This window comes from Oncorhynchus mykiss, chromosome 5 (genome assembly GCF_057628025.1).
Source record: "Oncorhynchus mykiss isolate SJ-2025 chromosome 5, ASM5762802v1, whole genome shotgun sequence".
In the NCBI taxonomy this organism is placed as follows: Eukaryota; Metazoa; Chordata; class Actinopteri; order Salmoniformes; family Salmonidae; genus Oncorhynchus; species Oncorhynchus mykiss.
This window is the reverse complement of record NC_143026.1, coordinates 79,489,068-79,499,281: the sequence shown is the minus strand read 5'-3', so window position 1 is coordinate 79,499,281 and position 10,214 is coordinate 79,489,068. Positions and strand designations below refer to the sequence as shown.

Genomic DNA, 10,214 nt, shown 5'->3' with positions numbered 1-10,214 from the left:
TCGGTTTCAAGTCCTACAAACACATGCTTGTTACTGTTAGGAAGGTAAGAACTGTGGGATTCTGATAATTGTGACTACTACAGAGCCCGAGATACAGCAGATCAAAAAAACAGAATGATTTACATATGAGAAGAAAGCCTATCCATTGATGTACTTATCCATTGATGTAAATATATCGCTATCTGATTCCCAGTTCGTCCACTAGATAGAGGTAGGAGATCACATGAAGTCTCTTGGGCACTTGAAACCAGTTACGTCTGGTTTTGGTAGTGAGTCACTGTGCCAACATGGCTGAATGGATTTTCAAGCCTGACATTATTACATTGACCTTAGCAATCAGGGCTTTCAAGTTATGGAGTTTATTTTATTTTAAATAAGACACAGACAGGTGAGGAAACTTCAAACTTTTTTTCCCATTCACTTTTCCTATTGTAAATGATGAGCTAGCTAAATTGTGCATGTGCATACAAGGTACTGTGGATAAAGAAGGAAATGCATCGCTTTACAATGACAATCAGGATGTACCCTTTCCATGCATACAAAATGTTTGAACTTTTGGTGACTTGACCTGTATTGCATACTCTGTGAATATGTCCAGAGCTGTCACACCCTGATCTGTTTGACCTGTCTTGTGCTTGTCTCCATCCCCATTATCTGTGCATTTATAACTGTCATGACGTTGCCCTCTTTGGGTACAGCGAGCACCATCCCCCTCTCTTTCTGACCACCTCAAAATCATTGGAGGAGTTTGTGGCTGAGGTGAAAAAGGTTTTGGATTATCCGTTGTCCGGGAACGGCTGCACAGAAGATACTCCAACCTTGTCAAGACTCCCACAGTGTTGCAGACTTTGCTGTTGATTTCCGCATGTTGGCTGCCGAGAGTGCCTGGAACCTGGAATCCCTGTTCGACACGTTCCTCCATGAATTATAGGAGGAGGTTAAAGATGAGCTCACAGCCCGGAAATGCCTACGGATCTCGACTTGCTCATTGCCTTGGCCATCCAGATTAATGTGCAGCTACAGGAACGTAGGAGGGAGAGGAGGTCTGATTCTGGTCCCACTCGCTCGCCCAAGGATCCCACCTCACCTCAGAGGAATCCCGGAAGTTCCCAGCATCTACGTTTCCGAGAGAATTCGAGGTTACCCGAGTTCCACTGAGAGTCTCCGAGGTCTGCCGACTCGCCTCTTCCAGAGCCGATGCAACTCGACAGAGCTAGGTTGTCTCCAGCCGAACGTTTACGCAGACTTAACACCAAAGATGCCTGTATTGCGGGACAACCAGTCATTACGTGTCTACCTGTCCATTAAAAGACCAGGCTCATCAGTAGGTACGAGTTCTCTGGTGGGCCATACATAGAATGTTCCTTCTTTCCTTACTCGACTGGTCGCCCCACCGCAGGATGGCATGGAGAGGGGTCTCTCCATGCCATCCTGTGGTGGGGCGACCAGTCGAAATCTCTCAAGGGTACTCATTGATTCTGGGGCTGATGAGAGTTTCATGGACACTACCCTGGTGTCAGAGCTGAGGCATCTCCACTCAGCCCCTCTCCATTCCCATGGACGTTAGTGTGCTAGATGGGCGCTCCATAGGCAGAGTCAGCCACAATACCACTCCTATCAACCTGTGAATGTCAGGGAACCACAGTGAGACTATTCAGTTTGTGCTCATCAAGTCTCCTCAGTTACCTGTGGCATTGGGATTTTCATGGCTCCAGCGTCCCAATCCCCTCATCGACTGGACTGCTGGTGCTATCATGGGCTGGAGCCCGTTCTGCCACGCGCATTGCATGAAGTCGGTGCAGCCTGCCCCGGTACATCTTCTTGTGGGCTCGGAAGAAGCATCTGACCTCTCCGCTATTCCCGCGGAGTACCAGAACCTCTGGGAGGTTTTCAGCAAGGCCCGGGCCACTTCGTTTCCTCTGCATCGACCCTATGACTGCGTGATTGACCTTCTCCCGGGCACTACACCACCCCGGGGACAGTTGTATTCACTGTCGGGTCCGGAGACCAAGGCTATGGAAATGTACATCGAGGACTCCCTGGCTGCAGGGTGTATCCGTCCTTCTGCCTCCCAGTGCAGGGTTCATCTTTGTGGAGAAGAGGGACAAAACCCTTTGCCCATGCATCAACTACCAGGGCCAACTAAGTTGGACCTGTGGAATGCCTACCATCTGGTGTGGATACGGGAAGGTGACGATTGGAAGACAGTCTTCAACACAGCTAGCGGACACAACATATAACTGGTGATGCCATTCTATCTGACCAACGCTCCTGCTGTGTTCCATGCTCTGGTAATCCGCAACATGTTGAACCGTTCATGCTCGTCTACCTCGACGACATCCTCGTCTTTTCCCGCTCAGCTTAAGAACACGATTTCCATGTCAAACAAGTCATCCAGCGTCTCCTGGAGAACCAGCTTTTTGTGAAAGCAGAAAAATGGGAATTATATCACTCCCCAATCTCCTTCCTTGCATACATCATCGTTGCTGGTAATGTGCAGATGGATCCCGGAAAGGTGAGAGCGGTGGTGGATTGGCCCCAACTCACGTCCAGAGTGCAGCTGCAACGCTTCCTCGGATTTGCCCATTTCTATTTTATCCGTGGTTACAGCACATTGGATTCCCCCTTTTAGCACTCACCTCTCCCAAGGTCCCGTTCACATGGTCCCCAGCTGCTGACCAGGCGTTCCTGGACTTTAACCTCACTAGGGTATGTGTGACGCTAGCGTCCCACCTGGCCAACATCCAGTGAAATTGCAGAGCGCCAAATTCAAATACAAAAATACTCATTATAAAAATTCAGCAAATATATAAGTATTTTACATTATTATTTTTTTTTTTACATTTTACTTCGTGTGAATCTAACCACGGTGTCAGATTTCAAAAAGGCTTTACGGCGAAAGCATACCTTACGATTATTTGAGAACATCGCCCAGCAGACAAATCATTACAAACAGTAACCAGCCAAGTAGAAGTTACACAAGTCAGAAATAGAGATAAAATTAATCCCTTACCTTTGATGATCTTCATATGGTTGCACTCAGAAGACATTCATTTACTCAATAAATGTTTGTTTTGTTCGATAAAGTCTCTCTTTATATCCAAAAACCTCTGTTTTGTTCGCGCGTTTTCTTCAGTAAGTCACAGGCTCAAACGCAGTCACAACAGGCAGACATAAAATCCAAATTGTATCCGTAAAGTTCATAGAAACATGTCAATGTATAAACAATGTTTATATTCAATCCTGAGGTTGTTTTTAGCAATATAAAAGGTAAACAAGAAAGGCACTCTCTCGGTCACGCTCATGAAAAAGCTCTGTGACACTGCAGGGTCCACTCATTCAGACTGCTCTTACTCCCTCATTTTTTAGAATACAAGCTTGAAAAATTTCTAAAGACTGTTGACATCTAGTGGAAGGCATAGGAACTGCAATTTGAGTCCTAAGTCAATGGATACTGTAATGGCATTGAATAGAAAACTACAAAACAAAAAAAATCCTACTTCCTGTATGGATTTTTCTCAGGTTTTCGCCTGCCAAATCAGATCTTTTTCTACTCACAGACACTATTTTAACAGTTTTGGAAACTTTAGAGTGGTTTCTATCCAAATCTACCAATTATATGCATATCCTATCTTCTGTGCCTGAGTAGCAGGTAGTTTAATTTGGGCACGCTTTTCATCCAAAATTCCGAATGCTGCCCTACACTAGAGAAGTTAAGCACCGCTTCACCATAGCTCCCATATTAATCTATCCGGATCCGTCCTGTCAGTTGGTGGTGGAGGTCGACGCTTTGGACGTCGGAGTCGGGGCTGTCCTGTCCCAGCGTTCTGCCCTGGACCTCAAGCTGCATCCCTGCGCCTTCTTCTCTTAACGCCACGGAGAGGAGTTATGATGAGGGAAATCGAGAACTACTTGCGGTGAAGATGGCATTGGAGGATTGGAGGCACTGGTTAGAGGGGACAGAACATCCATTCATTGTGTGGTCGGATCACAAGAACCTGGAATATCTCCACACTGCCAAGCGTCTCAACTCCAGGCCCTGCATTGGGCCCTGCATTTCACTCGGTTCAACTTTACCATCTCCTACCGCCCGGGGTCCAAGAATATTCCTTGACGTCTCCACGCCCGTCACTGCCTGCTCTGTCTGTGCTCAGAATAAGACTCCTCAGCAAGCTCCGGCTGGATTCCTTCAACCACTTCCTGTACCTCACCGTCCCTGATCACATATCTCTGGACTTCCTCACTGGTCTCCCTCCATCTGACGGCAACACCACTATCCTTACGGTGGTGGACAGGTTTTCCAATGTTGCCTATTTCATTCCACTCCCCAAGCTACCCTCAGCCAAGAAGGCAGGCCCAGCTCATGGTACAGCACGTCTTCCGGATCCATGGACTTCCGGTGGACATGGTTTCCGACCATGGTCATTAGTTGTTGTCCCAGTTGTGGAAGGCGTTCTGCACACTCATTGGGTCATCGGCCAGCCTGTCCTCCGGGTTTCACTCTCAGTCTAATGGCCAGTCGGAGCAAGCCAATCAGGACCTAGAAAAGACTCTTTGCTGCCTCGTCTCCGCCAATCCCACCAGCTGGAGCCAGCAACTTGTGTCGGTGGAATACGACTGCAACACCCTACCCTGCTCAGCCACGGGTCTCTTGCCTTTCGAGTGTTTGATGGGATATCAGCCGCCGCTCTTCCCTGAGCAAGAGGAAAAGGTCAAAAAGGCCCAAATGTCCGTCTGCCGCTGTCGCCGTACCTGGAAGAGAGTCCGGTCTGCTCTTCTCAATACCACCTCCAGGTATCCACGACAGGCGGACAGTTACCGGACCCCGGCACCCCACTATTGTCTCGGGCAGAGGGTATGGCTGTCCACTCGGGATCTGCCCCTCCGGGTGTGGTCCCACAAACTTTCCCCCCGTTTTATCGGCCCTTTCCCCATCTCTAAGATTCTTAGCCCCTCTGCTGTTCATGTATCACGGATTAAATCTCTGTCTCCTCGTTCTTGTCTCATCAAGCCTACCAGCCTCTTTTTCCATACTCCTGTTCTCTTTAGTCCCTGTTTTCTAGTTCTTCTGGTTTTGACCATTCTCCCTGCTCTGTCCCTATGCCTGTCTGCCGTTCTGTACATTTTGACACTGCCCTGGATTAGTGACCTCTGCCTGCCCTGACCCTGACTGCCGTTCTGTACCTTTTGACACTGCCCTGGATTACTGACCTCTGCCTGCCCTGACCCTGCCTACCATTCTGTACCTTACGGACTCTGCCCTGGATTACCGACATCTGCCTGCCCTTGACCTGCTTTTTGCCTGCCCCGTTGTGTAAATACATTTCTGTGATTCGAACTGTCTGCATCTGGGTCTTATCCTGAGTTCTGATAATAGTGCATGATATATGGTCTTTTTGGGGGAGGTGGAGGAGGGGGAGATTCTTATGACATTGCCAGCAGTAAGATTTGAGTTCTATTTCCAAAAAGACAAGGCCTGTAGATTTCAAATGGTATGTCACTTTCTATTTTCTGATAAAAAAAAACACCTGTACAGGTCCCAAAGCAACAGCTCAGTGTTTAACAGGCTAGGTAGCAGGCATAAACTATAGAAATTGTGATGATGATAACTAGCATAGTTTTTTTTTCTCTACTACACATTCCCACAAGTCTCACTCTAGGATGGGAAAATGCTTAGAAACAGATGAAGACAGAAAGATTGTTGATTTCCGTTGTTAATTGTAATATTAAAAAAGGAAGAAAAACACAATAGATTTTTCTAAATTAGCTATATAGGCTACTACTCAACACCACTAGAATTGTTCTTTTTATCTTATTGAGTAGCCCTATAGCTTTGTTTCTAATGAATCAAAGTATTGTAATGAAACAGGCAGGGAGCAGGTCTCGAACCCTCGGCAAGGTCGATTTCTGCGCTTATAAACCCAGGGTCGTTACACTACTCCCTCCTTTCAAAGAGCGCGTCCTCGCGCTAGCTTGCGACTCTACGTCTTACAGGAACGCGCTCACCGGCTAAGCACACGCACTGTCGTGGATACAAGGTCCGATCCCACTTCTGACACCAATGTAATAAAACAGGCAGGGAGCAGGTCTCGAGCCCTCGACCTTCGAGCCCGAGGTCCGGCGCGCTACCGACTGTGCCGCAAAAGCATGCTCGTGTGGCAGGGTCGATTTCCGCGCTTATAAACCCAGGGTGGTTACACTATGAATCTAACAATAAAAATAATTGTAATTGTGTAAAAAACGTAAGGTCTTTTTACCTGTTGCAATAAAGTTGACTAAAGGAGAAGCATATATTTTGTTAGTAGGTATTTTCACTTGTTAATGAGAAGTAAGTAATTATATAGAAATTGCTCATAGGTAACTATAAAGTTACACTTCGGTGATATTCGGTGATATTCGTGACATCCTGTGTTACAACTAGTGACAACTTTGTACTTGCATATATGTACTCTGTAGTCTATAAGTGTGTTTGTTTTCTCACTAGGTGCTTTCTGAAGCTGACGATTAGATTGTCAGGATGGGTAACATACTTTGTAGGCAGTGGTGGAAAAAGTATTCAATTGTCATACTTGAGTAAATGTAAAGATACCTTAACCCATTTAATCCCGAATCAAGTGTCATTAGTAAACCTTTGAAGTAATCAATCATTATTTTTCGAAATTTTTATGGAAAAGTAGGTGAAAAAGTGTGTTTTATGGTCGGTCACAATTGTGACCGGTGGGATAATGTTACATATACTAAATTAACATATTTCTCCTATGCAGTAATCAAAGTTCTTTTAAATCCCACCCCAGTTATTAACACATTTAAAATTCTGTCAATGGCAGTCCCCAGCATTGCCTCTAGAATGCCCTGTCACATTCTAATGTGACTATTTTACACATCAAAAATCCTTATACAACACGATATGAATACTGAGGGCAAAGACAAAAAGACAACAACGATCAACGTATTTCAACATAGTTACTTTAGTGCAACATGTACTGAAACATTAATATTGTAACTTTATTGTAACATTTGAACTTGTACTTTAGTGAAATATTCATTGTAACATTGCCATTCACTAACAACTGTAAAGCAGTCGTGTGATTCATTCCCACTGAACATAAAGGTAACATTTAGGATAGAGGTAGCTTGTAGAATATGCATTCAAGTAGAGGCCTACCCTGAACAAAATACAATTATATACATATATTTAAAAAGTGCCACTGGACAAGGAGTGCTTATACATATATACAGTGCCTTGCGAAAGTATTCGGCCCTCTTGAACTTTGCGACCTTTTGCCACATTTCAGGCTTCAAACATAAAGATATAAAACTGTATTTTTTTGTGAAGAATCAACAACAAGTGGGACACAATCATGAAGTGGAACGACATTTATTGGATATTTCAAACTTTTTTAACAAATCAAAAACTGAAAAATTGGGCGTGCAAAATTATTCAGCCCCTTTACTTTCAGTGCAGCAAACTCTCTCCAGAAGTTCAGTGAGGATCTCTGAATGATCCAATGTTGACCTAAATGACTAATGATGATAAATACAATCCACCTGTGTGTAATCAAGTCTCCGTATAAATGCACCTGCACTGTGATAGTCTCAGAGGTCCGTTAAAAGCGCAGAGAGCATCATGAAGAACAAGGAACACACCAGGCAGGTCCGAGATACTGTTGTGAAGAAGTTTAAAGCCGGATTTGGATACAAAAAGATTTCCCAAGCTTTAAACATCCCAAGGAGCACTGTGCAAGCGATAATATTGAAATGGAAGGAGTATCAGACCACTGCAAATCTACCAAGACCTGGCCGTCCCTATATATATATACTGTATATATCATAGAGTTATGCTTCAGAACCAAGTGCAAGATTAGTTTGTGCATCACTGTTTTGAACTACGATCAGTCAGACCTACTGTCATACAGGATGTCTTGAATCAATTGACCTTCTTTTTCAAAAACATTTCAGTCATTTTGATTGTCTTTTTCATCGACTTTTCTTTTCTTCCTAGAGTCCGTTGTCCTGCTTCTCCTCACCCTTTATCGACTTTTCTATTTTTCTTTTGTCTTTTTCAGCCCTTTTTCATTCTGTCTTATCTCCTTTTCTACTGTCCATGGTATATCTTGAAGCACTCAATGTGCAGTGGCGCTTTGCATTTCTCACATGCATAGGTAGTACGTTTGTCACAATGACGACTTCTCTGGAACCAGTGCATCGTGTTGATTGGCCAGTAAGAAGCTTTATCATATCATGCCTGATCTTCAACAGTGGCAGCCAGTAAAGATCTCCTTCCGTGGCTCAGTGGTTTCGTGCCAAACTTTTGCATATTTGGGCTGTATACTATGTGTTTTGGAATCACATCAGTGGAAGGCCTCTTCGATCGTTTGAAAGCTCAATCTTTATTTTTGACCACCTGCAGCTTTTCCCTTGGCTCTTCTGGCTGACCCCTATGGCTTGTAGAGGCCCTTGGCCCTTCTGACTGGACCCTCTGGCAGGTAGAGGCCCTTGGCTCTTCATTACCAACAATGGAGGGGGTGGGGAAGATTGTGGATGGGGGGGGGGGGGGGTCCTGTCCATAGTCCATATCTGACCCATCGCTATCACATTCACTCAGGACAGCATCTCTGAGGGATAACTGCAATGTTGCATGCCTTGTCTGGGCAGTCACCTAGATCCAACATATCCAGAACTTGACTCAAAGGGAAACTAAAAGAAAGAACAGAGTAGAAAGTTAGGTAAAACAAGAACTATGTATGTGTATAACTATGTCTATACCTAGATGCACTGTGTTATCCCGCCGGTCACTATTGTTGCCGTCAACATGTTTACACATTCTATGACCACACTGAACAAAGTTGAGTAATTGCAAATGCATATATCAATACTAGACACCTTAAAGATGATGTGTACCAAAAATCTTTGTCCTAACTTTATTTTAACATACTTTACTAACCTTTTGTTTGGGAGCTTTGATGCAGCCATCCTCTTCTCATGGTGCAACCAGGAAGTAAACAGCTCTGGTCATGTGACAATTTACAATAAACATGTGACACTGCACATCATTAATTGAGACCCTTTATTATTTCAATATTTGCTGGAAATGCATCGATAGATCATTCAGTAACATTTTTAGAGCCTTATAACTGAAAACGTTTTTTTACGGTCACTATTGTGACTGATGGGGTTAAATAGGTTAATAGAAAATTACTCAAGTAATAGTGTAAGTCACCCAGTAAAATACTACTTTAGTAAAAGTCTAAAAGTATTTGGTTTTAAATATACTTAAGGTTCAAAAGTAAATGGAATTGCTAAAATGTACTTAAGTATCAAAAGTATAAACCGTTTGAAATTCCTTATATTAAGCAAACCAGACGACACAATTTATATTTTTTATTGACGCTCCAACACTCAGACATAATTTACAAACGAAGCATTTGTATTTAGTGAGTCCGCCAGATCAGAGGAGGTAGGAATGACCAGGGATGTTCTCTTGATAAGTGTGTGAATTTGACCATTTTCCTGTCAAAATGTAACGAGTACTTTTGGGTGTCAGGGAAAATGTATGGAGTAAAAAGTATATTATTTTCTTTAGGAATGAATGTGGTGAAGTAAAAGTAAAAGTTGTCAAATATAAATAGTAAAGTAAAGTACAGATACCCCAAAAAACGAATTAAGTAGTACTTTAAAGTATCTCTCCTTAAGTACTTTATACCACTGTTTGTAGGTACACAATAACTAAATCAAATCAAATGTATTTATATAGCCCTTCTTACATCAGCTGATATATCAAAGTGCTGTACAGAAACCCAGCCTAAAACCTCAAATAGCAAGCAATGCAGGTGTAGAAGCACGGTGGCTAGGAAAAACTCCCTAGAAAGGCCAAAACCTAGGAAGAAACCTAGAGAGGAACCAGACTATGAGGGGTGGGCAGTCCTTTTCTGGCTGTGCCGGGTGGAGATTATCACAGAACATGGCCAATATATTCAAATGTTCATAAATGACCAGCATGGTCAAATAATAGTTATCACAGTGAACAGGTCAGGGTTCCATAGCCGCAGGCATAACAGTTTAAACTGGAGCAGCAGCACGGCCAGGTAGACTGGGGACAACAAGGAGTCATCATGCCAGGTAGTCCTGAGGCATGGTCCTAGGGCTCAGGTCCTCCGAGAGAGAGAAAGAAAGAGAGAATTAGAGAGAGCATACTTAAATTCACACAGGAAAAA

General features: G+C 43.8%; 1 long non-coding RNA gene across 1 annotated transcript; it reads right to left on the bottom strand.

Annotated features, from left to right (window-relative positions):
- Positions 1 to 7,899: 7,899 nt before the first annotated feature.
- LOC149983592 (uncharacterized) lies at positions 7,900 to 8,994 on the bottom strand. The gene is made up of 2 exons (XR_016496418.1): positions 8,945 to 8,994; positions 7,900 to 8,697 (listed from the first exon to the last, which is right to left on the bottom strand). It is a non-coding gene; the product is annotated as an uncharacterized LOC149983592 (long non-coding RNA).
- Positions 8,995 to 10,214: the final 1,220 nt, after the last annotated feature.